The 22,088-nt window shown below is 40.6% G+C and overlaps 1 long non-coding RNA gene across 2 annotated transcripts; it reads left to right on the forward strand.

Moving 5' to 3' along the window:
• Positions 1–1,159: 1,159 nt before the first annotated feature.
• Positions 1,160–16,663, forward strand: LOC121480713. 2 transcript variants are annotated; one of them, XR_005985062.1, is made up of 3 exons: positions 1,160–1,334; positions 14,034–14,230; positions 15,941–16,663. It is a non-coding gene; the product is annotated as an uncharacterized LOC121480713 (long non-coding RNA). The 2 variants fall into 2 exon arrangements; XR_005985061.1 differs by lacking the exon at positions 1,160–1,334 and adding an exon at positions 10,054–10,718.
• The last annotated feature ends 5,425 nt before the right edge of the window (positions 16,664–22,088 follow it).

Below are 22,088 nucleotides of genomic sequence, written 5' to 3' on the forward strand. Positions count from 1 at the left end.
TCAACCTCTCTGGGAGTCATCTATAAGATGGGAGGCTAAAGAGGTTCATCCTAATTCCAGAGTTATGTGACTAGAACTGAAACTGACTGTGATTATCCTGGAGTTCTCTGAGTGTGTTCACCTCAAAAGTTTCTCTTTCTAACTGGTTTATATACCTTATTATTCTAGGAGCAGCTTGTTTTGACCCAAGTCATATTTAAGCCAAAAGTGAACAAGTCTTTATTGCAAATATATGTCCATGTAATTAAATTCCAGTACTCATGATTTCCCAAACTACTTTACAGAGAGAATATGGTCGTCAGTCTAGAAATCCCCAATACAAATTAAATTAAGCAGTAGGGCTCATTCAAAACTATTACAAATGATACAGGAAACTCAAAGCTTTCGTGATCTTTTCAAAATATTTCATATGTTTGAAGAAATAACAGTATTTACTGGGGTATCAATTTGTTCTTTCATGTTAAGAATAGAGATATTGAAAAGTTGAGAAATATCCTTACAGACTTACTGGTGAGGACAAAGCCATAATCATCATATTTATTTTTTGACTGCAGAGAAGTAGTCATCAGGGTTCATGGAAACACATGACCCAGACATGAAGTGCCACTTGAGCAAATGGCATTGGGCTTAGGTCCCTTCGGACAGGTTGATGCCACTTTCACAGTGTCACAAGGAGAAGGAAGTCATGTCTGACTTTTTAAGTGTGTTATGAGCAAATCTTTTCTGCCATTGAGATGTTTGCTGGTACCCAGTTATTCATTTCACTACTGTTAAAACTCTAGTGGTAGCTTTTAGTCGGAAAAAATAGAAAGCAAATCCCAGCATCTGTCATCATTATTAGCATTATGTATATTTTCCTAAGTAAGTTGGAATCAAGTGTTTAGTTGACTTAGAGGCATTAAATACTACTCATTGCCCTGAACTTCTGAATCCAAGATGTAGGTAACAGGTTGAAAGTAAGCTCAGGTGCAAGGACTCAAAAGACCATCTCAGCTGAGAACGGCTGGCCTAGAAGTGAGAGCTCCTACACAAAGTGGCCAGACTTTATCCATGTGACCATGGATGACCTGGTGCTTTTATTAATAGTGCACTGTGACGGGGCCTTCAGTTTGGATTTACACACAGAGAGAGATTAAATGCATTTCTGTGTTTTAAGGGAAGTTAGAAACCTATAAACCAACAGGGTGAGTTCCAGAAGAAGCCGACTTCTTTAAAATCTGAATTCCACTGACATTGGCTAGACAGATCTTTGAGCCAGTGGCTAAGGATGGATTTATTCAGGCCTCAGCTTCAAGTCTCAGTAAGAACAACAACAACAAAAAATGTTCCTACATGTAAGTAAACACACTTTGAACTCGGGTTAATCTGCCCCAGGCAAAAATATTTCTTTCCAACCTCTCTCTCTTAGAACTCATTAAGAGGTCTTCTGTCCTCCTCTTCCTCCTTCTTCTTTCCTTGAATCCTCTCCTGTCTTTGCTCCTTCCTTTACCCCACAGCCTTTTTTGAAAATTACTCCAGAGTGCCGAACTGTTTGCCTTGCTGATTCTTTATTTCTGCACAAGAGGATTCCCATTTCTCTCAGCCTCAGAACTTTTTAAAAACATGAGTTTTAAAGATTCCCTTCTATATATGTATGTATATGTATGTACATGTATATATGTACATACACATGTATATATACATAATGTATAAGAAATGTGTATATATGTACGAAATATAGGATGCTTATTAAGTATAGAAGCATAAATACGATGTTATTTCTTTATAAATTAAAGATATTGTGGGTGACAGTTTGCATATTTGCCTTTTTTTTTTTTTTTCAGACTCTCAGGACACTGGTACATCTCATATCCTCTCCAGCCCCATTACTGAAATCTATCCCTGAGTTTGAGGCTTTGGCTTGTATTAAAAGGCTGTATCATGTATCATGTTAAGCTGTTTAGTCACATACAACAGAGTGAAGGAGTTTCTTTGCTCCTTCCTAAGAGTAAGTTTTGCTAGGGCCGACTGCTGAGGAGACATACTAAAATGGGAACTGGAAGATGGGAAGAATTGTAAATGATGAGTAAGCCAGGGCTTCTAACCCCCTTCCCCTATCCCATCTCATTACCTTCTCAGTTTCTGCCAGAAAGAAATGATCCGTGTCCAGTAGATTAGCCTTCCTCTGTTTTTCTCAGCCTGGCCAAAGACTGAGAAACCCTAGGTTACTTCTTTCTTCTGGTATACTCTATTCAGTCATGTTTTGTTCTCTACAACATGTCAGGCATTATTGTTGGATGAGCCTTGGCACACCAAGCACACTCCTGCCTTCCCAGGGCTTATAAACCAGGATCAACAGGAAACAGGCCAATAAATAAACCTATAATCAACTATGGTTAACACTATGAGGGAATTTAATGGGGCTCTGTGATAATGAGTGGCATATTATTATAAATGGGGCAAGACAGCTTCTCTGTGGAGGTGAAAATGTATGAGAGAGAGTCCCAACCACATGAACAGGAAGATGGGTGCTCTAGGCAGGGGAATAGCAAGTGTGAAAACCATGACTCAGAGGGCAAGTCAGAATTTTAAGAATGTTAACCCATGAATCATTGGTTCTACTTGAGTCTTCAGCAAATGTCTTCAGGAACTGAGTGTTCATCATTAGGTGATTTATAGATTTTGTACCACTTGACTAGTTCTTAGGCTGAGAACACTCGAGTAGGATAGTAAGATAGTATTTTAAACATATTTTTCTTAACCATATCTTAGGAAATTACAAACTGGAGAGGAAAAAAGGGAAGTTTCTAAGGTCTAAATGAAACATGATTACCCAGGAGTGCCTGGGTGGCTCAGTCGGTAAGTGTGGGACTTTTGATTTCTGCTCAGGTCATGTTCTCAGGATCCTGAGATCAAAGCCCCATACAGCCCCCCATCAGGCTCCACAGGTGGAGCCTGCTTAAGATTCCCTCTCTCCCTCTGTCACTGCCTCTCCCCTACCCTCCCTCTCTTCATCTAAAAAAATTAAAGAAACATAATTTTTCATAAAGTAAATTAGAAACTGTTTTCTTTGAACTCTAGGCATTGCGTCTCATTCATCTTTTTTGTTGTTGTTGTTGTTCTTACTACATTTCTGAGTGCCAGCTTTCAAGTCTCCTTTCAGCAAACATCTCAGAGGGGAGTGATACTACTTGGAGAGAAGAGGGTTTGCAAATGTGCTATGGGTTAGCACAGGCATTTGGAGTCCTCGGTTGTAGCTTGTGTAAGAAAGAGGAGGCTAGCTGAGCTCTGAGCTTACCTTCAGCTCATCAGCACCTCTGCTAGTCTGAAAGTCAGTGTATTTTATACTAGCCCTCTCTTCTGTGTGCCTGCACATCTCTCTTCCTTCTGGAAATTGTCCCTCCCACCACTTTGCCATGTCGTTGGTCCCGTTTGCCTTGACTCTAGGGTGGGCTCATGCCCTAAGATTGGCCAATCAGAGTAGATCATTACTCTGGCCATGGTGATTGGTTCAGCCATGAGCACATGATGCAGGTAAGAGCCCCTAGTACTCTTCAGCCAGATTTGATATGTGAAAGCTGGAGGAGATTCTCTCCTTCTAGGATAGGAAGCTTTAAGGACAAAATGGGTTTAGGATCATGAGCAGACATCTGGCTTCCAGATGGAGAAAGGAACTGACGTTAACACCCAGCAGAGGTGAGTGGAAAGACAGAGATGGAGAGAGGGAGGGAGAAAGTTCAGGCATGGACACCTGGGCCCTGATTTCCCCATACCTGAGGTAAGGTGCATTTCTCAGACTTCCCAGACAACGCTTTACCTTTTAGACTTAAGTGCTAGTTTGAGTTGCATTTGCATCTCTCTCAACCAATATATACTTTCAAAATTATATATATATTTCAAAAGAGTATATATGTATATTTCATTTCCACTAAATCTTGCTGTACAAAGTAGATGTAAATTCATGTAAACTTTCCATTCACCACCAAACATTAGCAAGTTCTCGTGTAGGATAGTTACTCGTGCTAGATAGTTTTCTTGGACTCACTCAGATTTGTAAGATAAGACTTTCAATTCTTTAAGTACAGATTATGATCCAGAAGAAAAATCAAAGGGTGTGTTTGCATCTGTGATAAGAGCAAACAATGTTAAGAATGAGATGCTTAATGGGAATGAATTTTCCTTTTGAATGTACTTTATTACAACCTTACTGTGTAATTGGTGGTATTATTTTCAGACAAAGCTCTGTTCTCATCTATAACCAGAAAACTATCATTTTCTTAGGTTGAGAAACAAGCAGAAATACTTTTTTTTTTGTTTCCTGGATTTAAAAAGAAGACTCATAAATTGGAGAGGTTGGTGGTCTGTATTTGTGACTTGTGCAAACTGCTTCCACATCTTCCTGAACCATCAAAGGACAAATCACTGTTGAAAATAGTGGGGTTGTTGCAGGCCACTTAAGGCAATCCTGAAGATGAGTCATTAGATTTAAACCCCAGGAAGTGAAGACTCAGAAGGAGAGGAGATGGGTCCATGACCTCCATTTCCATCCTTGTCCACCACAGGGAAGAAAGAAAGCCCGACACATGGATAAACTGGAAATCCTGGGTGGGTGTGGGAGAGCCTAACCTCAGACCTGCTTCTACCATGGTTAGGAAATGAAAGTGCATCATCATCATCTTTAAGTTTCCTTACTCAAGTAAGACTGTCTCAGGGCTCTGGTGAACCGTAAAATATCTTGGATTAATGAAGCAGCCAATAGTAGACATTTTTAGTGATCTTAGTACTCAAAGGCTTGAAATTCCACTTAGGGAAAATGCATTGAGTCTTTGGAGAAATAACCATTTGGCTTTGTAATCCTAATTGTATTTCTGCAAAGTCAAGTGGGCCTGGGAAGTCCCGGAACTCTGTTTTATAGAGTGATACTCATTGTTGTTGGTTTTGTTTCTCCTTCCTCTTTAGTCATTTAGTGAAAATGACCAAAAACAATATTATAAAGCTCTGAGGCAAATCAGAAAGTACTCAAGCTGGAAGAGAACTTAAAATTCCCTTTCTAGATGAAAAAAGAGTGTCTCACGGCAGTTGTGAGATTTGCCCAAGGTCTCATAAAGGTCTGATAGTTTTTAGGGGTGGCTTCATCACCAGATAACTACATCAGCCTTTCTTAAAATATGTGTATTGTAATACTGGTGAACAGTTGTCCTGTGCAAAAAGAATTTGCTAAACAAATGGATTTGGGAAATAGCACACTGTAGCTCTTCTTGGAACATACTAATGACCCAGATGTTTCACAGTAAAAAAAGAACAAAAAATCATTTCTCTATATTTATCAGATAATTTGTCCAGTAAATTTGACCAAGAAACCCTTGTTCTGTGTAACACCTACCAACATTTTTTTCCTTTATTTTTTGTATTGGAGTTCAATTTGCCAACATATAGCGTATCACCCACCAAGTGGTGGTGCTCATCCCACCAAGTGCCCCTCTCAGTGCCTGTCACCCAGTCACCCCAATCCCCCGCCCACATCCCCTTCCACTACCCCTTGTTCGTTTCCCAGAGTTAGGAGTCTCTCATGTGCTGCCTCCCTCACTGATATTTCCCACTCATTTTCTCCCTTTTCTCCTTTATTCCCTTTCACTTTTTTTATATTCCCCGAATGAACAAGACCATATAATGTTTGTCCTTCTCCGATTGACTTATTTCACTCAGCATAATACCCTCCAGGTCCATCCACAAACACCTACCAACTTGAATAGATCGAGTTTTCCATGCAGGAAAGACTGATACGTCTGTTTGGTGTTTGCTCTGCCACATGCACACATACATGCTCCTGGCTACATTTTTAACTTTGTTCTGGGCTTTAATGGGCTAGTTTAGATTTTATGTAAAATGCTAAATTAAAAAATTAAATTTTCTACAGAGGAAAGGTTTTCAAACATATTGTTTCTGGTACTTTTACAGTATGACTTAGGAAATACCAAAGTGCCATAACTCAACGAAATTCAGCATGTGGTTCTTGGAATCAAACAATCTGACAATTAACTGTCTGAGTAAGCTTGAAATATGAACCCATGAGTCAGCATGACCAAGCCAACTCTGCATGGGTGTGCCTAGCAGACCAGGAGTTGTTAGTTACCCTGAGTGGACCTGTTAGCCAACATTTTACTAAACATCTTCCAGTGACATTGCTAAATCTTTCTAGGGCTCACCAATTCAAATGCCTTGGGGCAAGAGCATAAATGGATAAAAATGTAATATAGAGTGGTAGAGACCATATTGAATTGGGGAGCACTTGACCCCTAAAAGCAAAAGAAAACAATTTTATAATTTCTTCCAAACAAAATTTATTTGGGGGCTGAATTAGTTATAAGCCATGATAGTGTGTAACCTCTGTCTTGACCTTAAAAGGAGAAGCAAGGTATCAGTAACACCAGCTAGAATGATCCTAGAAAATAGTGGCATTTTGCTAGCTAGTAAGATTAGAGAACTGAGTAATTGGTTTATCAACATCCTGATTTTATAATTCATGGGTATATTCAGCTTTATCTTATAAACAATATGCAGTTTTCCATTCCCATGAAATTGGAATTTAGCATCCAAACTAGATTGATCATTATCAATTCTTCCAGTGATTCAGAAGACACTGGGGGAAGCTGGCAATGCTTCTGGGGCATCATTTTGTCCAAGAGTCCTATTGTACCAGGGAAACTCAAAGGAGGTCAGGTGCAGGGATTCTTCATTTGATAGTACAAGTGCTAATAGGAAGTTTGCGGTGGTGAGATTAGACTTGTGGAATTTTCTGGGAAAATCAAAACACCATAACTCAAAACAAGAGAAGATTGCTAAAAAGTGATTGAATAGGTGAAAATTGGTAATCACCTAGAAAATTAGAAGGAGATGGCCTAATTTCACTTGTAGAATTGTAGAAATTACCAGAAAGCTGCTACAAAAAGTAGGTTTTCAGGAGAGAGGGTTGTTATTGAAAGACTTTCTTTTTGGAAAAGGTTTTAAATTAGGATAAATGCCTGTCGTCAGTAATTGTGAAAGTGCATGCCTTCCTAGACACAGAAAGAGCCATGATCCATGCAGGTTGCACTCTGATTCAAGAACATTACTGAACGTCTTCTAAGAGCTTAAGAACATGGGAAAATCCACTAGTGAGTTTTCGAAGGGTGCTGATGTTTCTTCTTTGGCCTCAGCAAACCTCCCACAATACCTGTTACTATGTAGTACCCAGAGTAGGCACTCAACACGCAACCAAAACGTGTTCCTCAGAAGAGCTGGCTGGCACGGACTGAGCCCTTGCTGTGTATGAGCAGGGCGTTGAACTGACTGCTTTATATACAATGTCATGAATTCTTCTGGCAACTCCTATTTTACAGATAAGGAGACTGAACTTCAGAAAGAGTGGGGCACCTCATCCAAGGTGACGTAACAAGCTAAAATGACAGAGTCAAGAGCTAATGCCCATATGCTTTTCAACATACCGTGTAACTAAATGTAAGTTTACAAACATGGAGATGTTTGAGGAACAAGTGGGTTTGCGGGGTGGGAGGAGAGGAAAGGCCACAATCTATAGAAATACTTGGACTGCATTTGGGAAGGTATTAATTGCGATGAGACTTGAGGAAAGAATGAAAAAGCTATAGAGGGGTGAGAGGGTGTTACTGATTAAGATTACAAAGAGCTCAATGTCACCCGTCATATCTGTGCTTTAAAATCAGGTAATGCAACTATTCGTAGCTATGAGGCTGGGAACATGTTGAAAGATTGGGTCAAGAATGTGCAGTGGGTCAAATAGTGATACTCTACGTACCCTAAAAAAAGAGATATGTCCGAGTTCTAAGCCCTGGAACATTAGTATATGATTTTAGAATAAGGGTATGGATAGAAGAGAATCTTAGAATAAGAATATGATCTTAGAATATGATCTTAGAATAAGGGTTTTTGCAGATGTAATTAAAGAATATCCAGATGAGCTTATGCGGCATTAGGGTGGGCCCGTAAACCTAATGCAGAGTGTCCTATAAAAGATGGAAAATGAGACACAGACGTAGAGGGAAAGCCATGTGAAGACAGAGGCAGATATTGAAGTAATTTGTCCCTAAGCCAAGGAATATCACAGATTTCCGGAGCCCCTAGAAGCTAGGAAAGAGGTATAGAAGACGTTCTCTCTCAGCCTCTAGAAGGAGCCAGTCTTTTTCATGCCTTGATTTCAGAATTCTGACCTCCAGAACTATGAGAGGATAAATTTCTGTGTTTTAGCCACCAAATTCATGGTACTCTGTTATGGCAGCCCTAGGACACGAATTCAGGGTGTCTGTCAAATATGTGTCTGTGGACCTGCTTCCTCTAGCTCTCAGGTTTCTCTCGGGGTTCATGGAGCTTCTCTAGAGAAGTGATTCGATAACAGGGAAACTGAGCTGGGTGTTCTGGTTTGGAAGCTAGAGAAGATATATTCCTTAAAGTGACCTCTCAGGTGGTAGCTTTTATGCTCTCACTGTAGAATTGTCTAAACTGGCCCCAGAACCCAGACGATTAGTTTGAATTCTCCGACTTCTCATCTTGATTCTTCTTTATTTCCTTCTGTGGTTTAAGCTCCAGCCATGTAATCACTATCCGTCTCCTGGGTGGTCCTGGACCGCACCATCCCTGCTTTACGCAGGTGTTCGCCAGACAGCTGGAGCAGTCTGCATCTTGGAAATGTCACAGGCTTGAGATACGCTAAACCCAACGGGCTAATATCACAGCGGCTTTCCAGTTTTTCTATCCCAGAGGTTGTTGCAGATTCATCCTTCAATGTCAGAGAGTTAGTAGACACCCCACAAAGGGTTAATATTCTGGCATCAGAATATTGAGGCTCCTGATGCAAAGCCTCAGTGGGCACCAGCAGCAAGCCTGCTGGGGAAACAAACCCCCAGGGCTCTTAGAAGAGGCTCCGAGACACACCTTTAGTGTTGCCATAGATGCAAAACAGACACCATGGGTCTGCATAAGCTGAAGCACTTTATCCCGGGGGACGGATCTCCTGACCTGTGCTACCCTGACAGGTTCCTGTGGGTGCAAGGCCCAGGTACGATGAGCAGGGCTGAATAGGTATGAAAATGAAGTATGTCCACCATATCAGAGATTCTGGGCTGTGAACTGTCCAAGTCACGTCAGACCCTTTTATTTCCTCTTCCACTCTGTTCTCATAAGGTTTCACTGAGGTCTTATCTCTGCAGTATTCATCTCTGCTATCTATTGAAAACATCTGCTGTCTTTGCTAGTAATGAGGAGAAATGTGCTGTTAGCTGGTGAAGAAACAGTGCTGTTTCCACCCTTATTAATGCTTTAAAAAATCCAATTTACTCATTCATTCCAGTTTTTCAGCAAATATTTATCAATAACCTCTTTGTGCAGTTCTCTTTTAGGTAGAAGAGAGAAAGCAGGGATTTTAAAATCAGACCACATTTTTTCTCATGGAGCAGCTAGGCTGGTGGGGAGAGACTGACAACGAAAAAAGAAATAAATGTGCACTAGTTCAGATGGTGATAAAGGGCTATGAAGAAAAACCAGGTAAGGTAAGTAGGGAGAAGATGTTGGTAGGGGTCTTAATTAGCTTACGCTGCTATAGCAAATGCCATAGACCGAGTGCCTTAAACAATAGAAATTCACTTTCCCATAGTTCTGGAGGCCGGGAAGCCCAAGATCAGGGTCCCGGCTGATTCGATTCCTGGTGAGGTCTCTCTTCCTAGTTTATAGACAGATGCTTCTTCACATGGTGGATAGGGGGCACTTATAAGGACACTACTCAGATTGAGTCCCCATCCTTATGATTTCATTCAACATTAATTATTTCCTTACTCCAAGTACAGTCCTATTGGGAGTTAAGGCTTCAACATATGAATGCTGGAGGAACACAAGTCAGCCTATCACAATGGGACAGTGAAAGTTGCTATTTTATGTTGGGTGGTCAGGATAAGCTCCCCTGACATTCGATCTGAGAGCCAAAGAAGTGAGGGAAGGAAACCTTGTTGGTAGCCAGAGTCTGCTTTCCAGACAGACAAAAAAGCAGAGTCTCCACAATAAGAATGTGTGTGGGGAGTTTGAGAAACAGCTAGGAAACCAGTGGGTGTGGAGTTCAATGAGCCAACCAGAGAGTGCAAAGAGTTGGACCGAGGAGAGCCGCAAGGGTTGGAGCCGAAGGCACACCACTTTGTAGATCATCGTAATACCCGAGTGGAGGGGTGGCATGGTCTGACCTAAGCTTCAGAAGGGCCCCTCTGGTGGCGATGTGTGTACTTCTCTCTCCCTTCTTCGAGTAGTGGGTCTCAAAAGACGGCTCACAACACTTCTTTCCAACCTGCACATGCACATCTCTCCTCATATCAAGAAATGGAGCATATTTCCTCTCTTCTTGAATCTGAGTTGTTCTTACGGTTGGCTCTGACCACAAGGATGCCGGGAAAGTGACATCATTGGACTCCTGAGTCTAGACCTGAAGAAGATGGACCATTTCTGTTTTCTGCCTCTTGAAACTCAGCTGCCATGCCATGAGGAGCCCAAGGCCCACGTAGAGGAAAACAAGGAAGCTGCAGTTGGCAGCCAGGGGAGCTCCCAGATAGCAATTGGCACCACTGGTCAGCTGCTCTCTTGGACTTGCCAGCCCTACCGGCTCCCTACACACCTGTAGCCTGAGCCAGTGTTACATGGATCTGAAGAGCTGCTCACCTGAGCCAGCCAACACATAGAATCGTGAGGTAATAAGACAGCTGTTGTTTTAAGCCACCAGTTTTAGGGTGATTTATTATGCAGCAGTGGGTAGTTGAGACACCACTTCTCATCCCCCTTTCCTTTCCCTCTCCTTTCTACCTCCCTCCTTCCCCTACCCCCTCCCACTTCTCCCTTCCCTCTTCCCTTCCATTTATTTTTCTTTCCTTTCCTTCTTTCTTTTTTCTATTATCTTTCTTTCCTTTTTATCCTCATGTACCATCATCTGTTCATTCTGTACATCTATGCTGAGCCCATGTAGGGAAGAAAAGGCTAAATTCTTATGTCTAAGAAAATATTTACTAAAGAAGGGAAATAGCTAATAAGACGGGGGGGCGGTGGCTACCTATATATCAGAGAACAGAAGAAGAAAGAGTTGAGAAAAATATAAAAATTGAAATAATGTATTTCCAACAGTTCTTGGTCTGAGATCAAGCTGGTTGTCCCAGAACTTATTCTTGCAAGTCTCCCGGGGATTGGGAGAGCACTGTAGTGTCTCATCCTTCCTGGAGCAGGAATAGGACTCTGAAGGCTGAGGACGTCATTGCTCTTTTAGAATCTTGACTTTAGTTACCATTACCCTAAGAGTAATTAGCTTTCTCCTGATACATAATAAATTTCCATAAATTTAGTAGTTTAAGACAATACCCATTTATAAGCTCTCGTTGTCATAAGTCAGAAGTCACATGCTAGGTTTTCTGATGAGTCTCAAAGGACTGAAATCAATACATCAATCAAGCTGAATTCTTGGTTGTAGGCTCTGGAAAAGAATCCACTTCAAGTTCACTCAGATTATTGGCAGAATTCAGCTTCTTGAAGTTGTAGGGTCGAGGTCTCCATTTCCCTACTGACTTGCAGCCAGAGGCTGTTCTCAACTTCTTCTAAGCCACCCACATTCTCTGCCACATGGTCTCCTCCACCTACTGGTTAGCAAGAGTACATGGCATCCTTCTCCAGCTCCTAATCTCTGACTTTGTCTTCTGTGATGTGCTGGAGAAATTCTCTCCTTCTAAAGGGCTCATGTGATTAGGTCAGCCCTACCTGGATAATCTCCCTATCTTAAGGTAACTATGTCATATAACATCACCTTATCATAGGAGCAAAATCCACCATATTCACAGTCAGGTGCACTGTGCAGAGGGTACATACAGGGCTTGGAGGAGGGACCATCTAATAATTGTGGTAAGCAGCACCAAAATTTGACAATTATTAGTGTTTTAAAAGATTTTACTCTTTAAGGAGCAGGAGGGCCAGACAATGAAGCAAAAGTCTGTGTGGACCGTGCTTGAGTTTTATTTGAGTACGTAAGCTGATATGCATAGATACTTGTTTTTTTTTTAAGATTTTATTTATTTATTCATGAGAGACAGAGAGAGAGACAGAGAGAGAGAGAGAGGCAGAGACACAGGCAGAGGGAGATGCAGGCTCCATGCAGGGAGCCTGGCGTGGGACTCGATCCCGGGTCTCTAGGATCATGCCCTGGGCTGAAGGCAGTGCTGAGCCACCCAGGCTGCCTGATACTTATTTCTTTTGACTAAAGAAAGGGGAGAACTTTCATTTTGTCTTCTTTTTGTTGGTGGGTGTCCACAAGTGGGGGAAGAGAATAAGAAGACAACTTGGCCTGTACATTCCCCATCACCACCATGAACTGACTCTGAGCCCCTACCAGAGAAAAAGGAAAGAGCACAGGTTAGAAGCAGAAAATGACTGAGTTCAGGGAATCAGGGAGACACCGATTCTGGGAGGATTGCTTCAGAATTTTAATAACAGAGTATGGAGACCTCGACGTCCTTCCAGCATACCCCCTAGCCTTCCACACCTATGTTAGCTTTAGCCTCACTTGGTAAAGTACCGAGAAGAACAGCAGTATGGCCAGAGCTCCAGGCCCTTGCAACAGCAGGGGAATGGTGGTGTCAAGGACAATCAATCCTGGTCATAGTTCTAAACAGGGAAGGTAAGTTTGAGTGGCTTTTTTAAAATAAAAGAGAAAGAAATATCAGTTGCATTTTATAATCCTAGATCAGAATGGGAATCATGACATTAATTTCTGTTTTACCATCTCTTATTCCTAGAAACAGTTTTGTCATTTCCCTTTCTAGAAACTGCAACGAAAATCCACAAGCTTATTTTGCTTTGTTGCTGATAACACCCATGAAACATTTTTCTTTGTCTGGCTCATCCAATTGTTTAAAGCCTTTCTGATTACATTACTTAGAGCTGTAGACTGCTTCCTCCCTGGGTACCAGGAACCTTTATGAAGACTTCAGTTAGTTCCCTCATTTTAAAGACTGTACAGACATCAACAGAAGATAATTGCCACATGTTGTGTTTCCAGTAGCATATAAATCACGTAAAAGTAGACAAGAATAATTTTTATATTAGTGAGACATAAGAGCCCAAGGTTTAATTAGGTGAAACTTGCTTGTAAGTTGTTCTTTTTAAGAATGGCTTCACTGAGCATCACCTGTCCCTTCTCTTGATCGTGAGGAGAGGCTCTGCAGTGTAGTCTCATTGGCAAATAAATGATATCATTTGGCTGGGAGATTGAGAACGGGAGCGCAGTCTTGCCTGTGCCCAGGCAAAACACATGTAGGGCGGATTGACTTTCTCTCTATTTGTCGAGCTTACTCCTATTGCAGAGTCTTTGCGTACACTGCTTCCTTTGCCCAAAATGCTCTTCTCCCAGGTCTCCAAAGGCTTGGCGATTTCCATCCTCCAATGGGTACTTCGCTGTTGCTGTCGGTCACAGAGCCCTATTTTGTTTCCTGCATAGCATTTAGAACTATCTGAAATCATCGTGTTGCATGTTTTCTTTTGTAACCTGCTGTTGACTGAGACCTTTTATATTACTTTTAAATAGCTGACTTAGGTTCAGAGTTGAGGACAAGCAAGTTGTTAATTCTAAAAAGTGAATTCTAAAAATTGCCATAAAAGATCAGGCCAAGGTCCCTCCCTTGGGTAACTAAATAACTACAGATATGGCCCTGTTACCCGCAACAGATTGGGGAGGGGGTTCTAGAAATGAATGGGGGTGGGGTCCAGGGACCACTGGCCTTGTGAAATGGTGGGAGGTTACTTCCTCCACTCCCATCACTATCCGGCCCAACTAGGTGACCCCAGAGTCTCCATAGTCTTGTTCCTAGAGCTGGAGATTTCATTGACGGAAGGCTGGTGTCTCCTCATTGGTAGATGATAGATGACTGGCCAGCCGCAGAATGGGCAGTGTGGTGAGGGAGTGACTAGAAGAGTTGAATGTGTTCTGGGGGCAGCTGATGAACACAGAGTGTTAATTCCTTTTCACCTAGAATTACCTGAAGGTGGGATGCTTAGTGGAGCAGATGGTGCCAAAGGAGTGACTATGGACTGTGGTCTGAGGTACCTTATAAAACTGCTATTTCCCATGGACTCTAGAAAAGCTGGAAGAGGACCTTCAGGGTTCCTGATGCTCTCCATCAAGGAGCACAGAGGTCTGAGAAGAACACAGAGTTGCAGTCCTGACCAGGTAACAGGAAGATAAAGCCCTCTGGGGAATGTTGGAAGGGGTTCAGTGTCCTAACACACAAGCCATGGTCTATGCTAGGACCTGATCATTTAAAGACTGTTCCGTCTCACAGATGCTTTTCTAATGAAGCTTTATCAAACTGGCTCAGCTCAGCAGTAAGATATAATAGTGACAGGAGGTGTCAGCACTACACCATCAGCTAAAAGCTTTGTTTGCCTAAAGTAGGACATCTGGTCACTTCCTGGCATGCCTTGATGACCATTTCATTGTTTGGGAGGAGTTTCAGACATAGGAAAACATGTCTCTAGGATTTTACTGAGGCAAATATTTCTTAAATGTGAGGAATAAGATTCTGAACAAGGGTATGACTCAAGAGGGAAGGGCATTTGTGAGAGTACATAAGGCAGGAAAGGAAGTCTCTAAAACAACCCAAATAGTCTCCCAGGGAGTTCTCCAGTGAGTGTACATTTGAAAAGGTCATGTACACAAAAAATTGAATGAGCAAGAGATAACCAAGAATGAACAGTGAAAGAACGTGTTGTAAAAGCTAATGACTAGGCTCAATTATCACTGTGAAAAGTGAAGGAAACAAAAGGCATGATGTCTATTCTCAGAAAAGAATATGATAAAAATGGCTCAGAATAATGTTTTTGCAAAATGGTGCAACATTAGGTAAAAGGAAGGTCAGAGTTTCCTTGCTTCTGTCTTCTTTCTGTCTCCTTGACCTGGAACAATGAACGTCAAGCTGGGTGAGTATGGAAGAGACATTACTGAAAGAGACATGAGTTGTTCATTAATGGAAGATCTGTCATGTTCCTGGATCAATGAGGGTAGGTATTCAATTCTTGCCAGTGTTATGTATAGAATCAACAAAAATTCCAATCAAAATCCCCATAGGTAAATGTTCTCCAAAGCACATGTTGAAGAATGATTATTGCAGCACAATTCAGGGTAGCTGAAAACTGGAAATAATCCAGCAGAATATATAGCTAAATTGTTGTGTAATCACACAGTGGAATACTATACAGCAGTGAGAAAGAGCAGCTACACTTTACAACATGAATGAATTTTGCAAACATAAGGTTTATTATAAAAGAAGCCAGACACAAAATAACACACACTGTATGACTCCATGCGTAACAGGCAAAGCCAGTCTATACTGATAGAAGTCAGGATGGTAGCTACTGTGAGGAGTAAAGACTAGAGGGGCTGTGGGGCTCTTTAATTTAGAAACTGATTAGGAAAGTACTAATTTTGTGAAAATTCAGGCGTACACTTGTGATTTGTGTACTTTTCTGTAGCTATGCTATGTGCTAATGAGATGTTTACATCATCTACAAGTAAAGAACTAGTTCCATGGGATTTTGTTTTGGAACTTGACCAACTCTTCTGAAGTGTATATGGAAAATTATAATTGTTAGTGCGTGTATTAATCAGGGTTCTCCAGAGAAACAAAAAGAAAATGTATATTTGATTTATTATAAGAAATTAACTCAGTCAATTGACGAGTCCCAAGATCTGCAGTCAGCAAGCTGGAGTCTCAGGAGAGCCAATGGTGCAGTTGCGACATGAAAGCTGGCAGCTGGGAGACCCAGAAAGAGCCAGTGTTTCTGTTTGAGTCTCAAAGCATGAACAAAATGTCCAGCTCAGAAGCAGTCAGGTAAGAGCAGTTTCCTCTTAGACCCTTTTTTTTTTTTTTTTTCTGTTTAGGCCTTCACCTGACTGAATGAGGCTGACCCACAGAAGGAGTGCAATCTGCTTTACTCGGTCTACTAATTGACAAACACCCTCACGGACACCCAGAGTAATGTTTGACTGAATACCTGGGTACTCTGTGGCCCAGTCATATGGATACATAGAAATCAACCATCACAGTCCAATCCCTGCCAAGTTGGCACCCAGGGGCATCTCCTTAAACCATAATTAATCTCCAAATAAAAACAATAACAAAGTCATAATTCCACAAGATGATACAACTATCCTATATATGATTAAAACCCCACTAACTAGTAAGGTTATAGCCCTTGCTCTTCTCCTTGACAATCTGTAATTTAAATACTATAATGAAGAATTAACAATATTTCAATATTATGATATAAATAATGAATATAATATTATGTTACATGATAAGGGAATAGGAGGAAAGAATAGAGATGATATCTGTTATATTCACTCATATGTGTAGCTATATTTGCACATGTATATGGTGAACATATATATATGTTAAGATACATATTCAAAACAAAATAAGGAAAAAATACCCAGACAATTATAGTTCTCATCTCTGAAACTGGTCATGTCGTCTTGGCCGATATTTATAGCTACCTTCTTGGGACGCCTGGGTGGCTCAGCAGTTGAGCACCTGCCTTCAGCCCAGGGCCTGATCCCGGGGTCCTGGGATCGAGTCCCATGACGGGCTCCCTGCATGGAGCCTGCTTCTCCCTCTGCCTGTGTCTCTGCCTCTCTCTCTCTCTCTCTGTGTCTCTCATGAATAAATAAAATCTTAAAAAAAAATACAGCTACCTTCTTCCACTACCAATTTTGTATTTCCTTTGCCTTCAGCAAATGCCTTAGCTGGTCATGATTCCTCACCTGGTGGGATGACCCAAACCTTCCTTCCTAAGGGGTCTGGGCCATTAATAGCCCTGCCTAGATTGGGTTGTTGTAGTTTTCCATCGGCCTTAGTAGCAGAGCATAGCCATACTAGGAGACGCCGTAGGGATCTCCTGTGTTCCAGACGTATTCTTCTCTCCTCCATTGTGGAGTTGCAGTCCGGTTTCCCGTTGGCAGGCAGAGTCAATCTCCCCAGACAACAGTAACTCCCTTCTTTGCCTGATGATTCAGAAGCATGAGGAGGCCAGAGTGGCCAGGCGGCAGTCTTAACTTCCAGTTCAATGGAATCATTGTTGTATCTTCTGGTGGAAGCATTCCTCCTTCTGGAACTAAGACCTCGAGGCCAGCAGAGCATATGGTCTCGAGAACAGGAAGCAAAGATTTTGCTAGTGGGTCACTAGGGGTAAGTGAGCGGTGCCATTCGCATTTCCACCCCCAATCACTAGACTCTGGAGTCCTGGCAATGGGAGACACAACACTATATACTGGATGCTGTTTCGGAGCATCTGCAGCCTCAGAAGAACTTTGCCCTAGCCAGTGCTGCGTCCTCAAGAGGCCATACTACTGTTCCGCCAAATCAGCGGCTTCTTCATGCGACTTATTTGTGCCTGCAGGGTCTACTCAGACCCGCTCATGAATATACCACTTCCATTTAATGATGGAGTGTTGCTGTGCACTCTGGGGGAGCTCAGAGATTCTTTTGGGAGGTGAGACTGCAATTCTTAAAAATGTTTCTTTCTTTTAAGTAAAAATTGCCAAAGTAGTATAATATGTCTTTTGGAAACAATTAAAATAATACAGACCATATAGAATAAACCATGCAAGTCTCCTTATTTCCCTACTCCATTTCCCAGGAGTACCCCACTGATAACAGTTGCATATTCTTCCAGAATGTTTTTATGTATATAGACTTCTAGAGCATTTTTCTTTTTTTTTGTAACAATAAGATTATAGTATTCTGCATTTGTTTTTAATTTGTTCTTTGAAATGTTATACATTCACATGGTTCAGAATTCACAAGATACAAAGGTAAATAAAGTTCACCTTTTCTTCCAAAAAAAAAAAAAATTTTGGCTTAGTGGGTCCACTAACACCCAGTTCATGATGGGTAGGTCATGTCGCCTGGTAACTTGGTGGCCCGTGGTTAAGTGCTCAGTTTCTGCTATGGTTCCGCAGCAGGGCACAGGCTGTTTTACCCAAAAGGGGGGTAGTTATCTGCAGAGGATGGCAGGGCTTTGTTCCAAAATTCAAAGGGCTTCACCTGTGACTCACATATAGGGACCTGCCTAAGATCACAACACCATCCTTCGCTGTCACTGATGCTTTAAGAGCCATTGGACCTGCTGTATCATGTGGCTCAAGGAGCAGTGCAGCCTGCACAGCAGCCTGGAGCTGTTGAAGAGGCTGCTCTTGTTCTGGGCTTTTCCCAAAAGTAGCAGCGTTTTTGGTTACTCAAAATTATTCTTTACTTTAGAAGGGATATTTGGACATGTTCTTCACCATTGGACCCCTGGAAGAAGTTTCGCTGAAGTAGAAGTCTCCCAAATTTCAGTCGGATTTGTGTTCCACCCTTTGACACACAAATGTCTTACCAGTAAGTCTAGAGGAGTTGCTACTCTTTGTTCGTCAGGTCCAATCAGCATAATGTCATCAATGAAAAGTCACTCAGATCCTTGCTTCCTATAAGTCATTGATTAGGAGTATCGAGTCGTGATGTTTTGAGTATCTTTATTGTCAGATCAGTGGCTGTCTTCACTACTGGAAGTAGAGTCACATGACCACACAGAACTGAATCTTGGAGTAGCTGGTGAACTTAGGAGAGAATGCCAGACCTCAGATGAGAATCACAGCCCTGCTGACACCTTAAAACCCTTTCAGCCTTGTGAAATTCTGACCTACAATAAATGAGAGATGATAAATTGGTGTTGTCTTTCAGCCAATAAGTTTGTGGTGATTTAATCTATTGCAAAACAAGAGAAAATTCATATGAGAATTGCTTAAAATGTTTTGAAAAAGAATAATCAAAAAAGGCTGATTATGTTAGATTTTAAAACTCACTTTAAAACTTTATAATCAGGGGCACCTGGGTGGCTCAGTGGTTGAGCATCTGCCTTCAGCTCAGGGCATGACCCCGGGTCCTCGGATCAAGTTCCGCGTCGGGCTCCCTGCAGGGAGCCTGCTTCTCCCTCTGCCTGTGTCTCTGCCTCTCTCTCTCTTTCTCTCTCTCATGAATAAATAAATAACATCTTTAAAAAAAAATAAAACTTTGACAATCAAAACAGTGTCATCCTTTGCACCAAAAAGTGATATTAAAAAAATCACCAGAAAAGAAGTAGTTCTGTAATCAGTTGAGTGTGTGCATTTGTACATATTGTGTCTAACATAAAAGAATGATTTTCAATAACATTATTGGGAATACTGACAAAATATTTAGAGATAAAATTAAATTTAAAATCTTATCTTGCAGTTATGACAAAAATATGAGAGTTAAATCCAAGAAAAAGTAGAGATGGAGAAAGATTTATAAGTATAAAATATGGTGACATATCCCATGAGCCTTAATAAAATTCACATTCCTACTCCTGGGAAAATATTCTTAGAAAACTCAGAAATGAGATAAAGATTTTTGAAGAAAGATTTTTCTTTTAGCGTCATTTATGATTCCCAAAAATATCCAATAGGGAAATGTTTACATAAATTATGCTGCAGTAATTTAATATTATGTACGCAGTCTCCAAAAACACAAGAGTCTAAGTGCATCAGGCAAAACACTTTTACTAACAGCAAGCTACAAAAAATCCCTTTAACTTATATTATGATGTTGAGTAGATAAACAAGAAAAACCTATAAAATTACTTAAATATAACATGTTGCTGTAGAAAATTTAGAAAACGTATTTTAAAAAGAGAAAACACAAGCTCTATTTAATCTCACCATCCAGGACTAAGCTTTGTTACCATTTTGTTGAATATCTTTCTAGACTTTTCTCAATGTACATACACATTTAAGTAAAAACTATAATGACACCTTATACCATATTTTGTCACTTATGTTTTCATTCAATTACATGATAAATTATCTTCATGAAAAATAAGTCACAGTCTAAGGCTGTGATTAACTTCATAGTATTTCTTTATATATTTCTTTTTATATAGCATTTCTTTTAATGTAAGTGATGTACTTAATCATTCCCATATTATCTTTTCCCCCCACTTTTTCTTTGTAATAATATTTAATGCTGTGAAGATCAACCTGATAACCAACTCATATCCTTAAAAAGTTGCTTTAAGGTATATGGGGTTTTTTAAGCCCGAAAATATGATAAATGTTATGATTCATAATTAATGTGGAATTATAAACATGAATGGGAAATGAGCTCTAAGATGATAGAGAATTTACTAAGAATGTTACTTTGGTTTTTAATTTCCAAATATACGAAAATGCCTTTTAAAAGTGGAAAAAAATATGTATAGTTAAAAAGTCAAATATGCCAGAAAGGTTTCTAAGGAAAGCAGCTCTATGGAGAAGGGTGAAGCTTGTTCATTGTCTAATTTAGGTGAAAGAGCAGTATTCCTGTGGCGTTGCTTTAAAACCTAATCTTAGAATGTACAGATCATCTCTTTAAGGTAACATCTCCCACAAGGGCATTTGTTCTCTAGAATTTTCCGTTCAATTTTTAAGAAAAGAACTCTCCTTCCTGGAAGGGTAAATGCCTGTCTACTGGGGCATCTAATCCTGGGCTGAAGGTTGGCTTGACCTATTAGTTATAGACTTCAGTTGTCCACCTTGAGCCTCTGATGTACCCAGAATTCCCAAATTCAAGCTTTCCTGGGGCTCTTGAAATCAGGTCAGACTATCTCCCTTTGCTGACACTCATCCATCCCTGCATATTCTTGACCACAAATTCTTCCCCTTGGATTGTCCACAATGCCTGTATCTTTTTTCAGAAATGTATTGACATCTTAAATCTACTCATAGTTGTCTCCTTTCTCTTCCTTGTGGTAAGTTTATACCTTTAAAAATTATTATTATTCCCCTTGCAATAAATTAGTGGAGGCTCAGGAAGGAGAGGAGATAGATGTATGTCTAATACATCACTTGGAACCGTAAGTTAACTATTTGTTTTAAGTGTAACTTGATTATTGATTCTAGGATGGGCATCTTGTGTATTCAGCAAGTTGGTATCACTGAATTTCAATTTCTCCATCTTTATGACGAGTTACCATAAAACAGGGCCTGTCTACTTAGATGGGATCAAAGGAAATTATCACATGCATGCAAAAGGGTTTTATGAAGCCCCAAAACTACACACAGCTACGGTTTATTTTATTGCCTCAGTCTTCTTCCATATGTGATATGGTTATTTCATCTTATAACCTGCCTCATAAAGGAGGTTTCTTAAAAACTATGGACTCTTTCTCTTCTAAACCTGTTTTATGCTTAGCAAAACATCATAGAATTTTTTAATCAAGCCCATTTCTTCAAAAAGGGGTTACTTTTTGGATCACCTCTATGGTGCTATTTTCTTTTTATTATTTCAAAATGTCACAGGCCTTAGCAAAATCGTCTAATAGGCAAGACCACGCTACGCTGCTTTTTTTTTTTATTATTATTATTTCGGTAAGAAAACCAATTAGCTGGTAAAAGGAGAATAAAAGTACCTGTGAAATCTTTAATCAATGTGCTAATTGAAAAAGTAGTTCGTTTTCCTTGTTGTTGTCAGATCATTAGGATCATGTTGTAATTCATCAGCCTCCAAAGAAGAGGGAGGAAATGTGAAATCGCTCAAGCACCTTGGCTCCTGGTATTTTTACTAGACATAACTTTCCTCTAATGCCTTGCCTTATGCATTCTAGCTGACCTAAAGGCAAATTCAAAATGATCAATACAACCAAGCTTTTATTCTCTCTCACTTGCTGCTGTGACTCTGTGCAGTTCACTTTTTGGTGATTAATAACTAGCTAGGGCAACTTGCCTGTGGACATGCACAGCATTTCCTGTCCAGTCATCAAGCCATTAATCTGCATGTATCAGCAGTAGGCATTAATCATTAATACTAAAATACAGGGTTGTCATTAGGCAAGAGATTAGTAGTGTAGAATGTGTCCATTGCTAAAAGACAAAGAATTCAGTATCCATTTCCAGGCCCCCAAATTATGCACCTGAAAATCATTACTGTCCATAGCCTGTTACTCTAGGATTAACACAATTATGAGCCATAACTTGCTTTATATATCAGTTCTGC

Source organism: Vulpes lagopus, chromosome 22 (genome assembly GCF_018345385.1).
Source record: "Vulpes lagopus strain Blue_001 chromosome 22, ASM1834538v1, whole genome shotgun sequence".
Taxonomy (NCBI): domain Eukaryota; kingdom Metazoa; phylum Chordata; class Mammalia; order Carnivora; family Canidae; genus Vulpes; species Vulpes lagopus.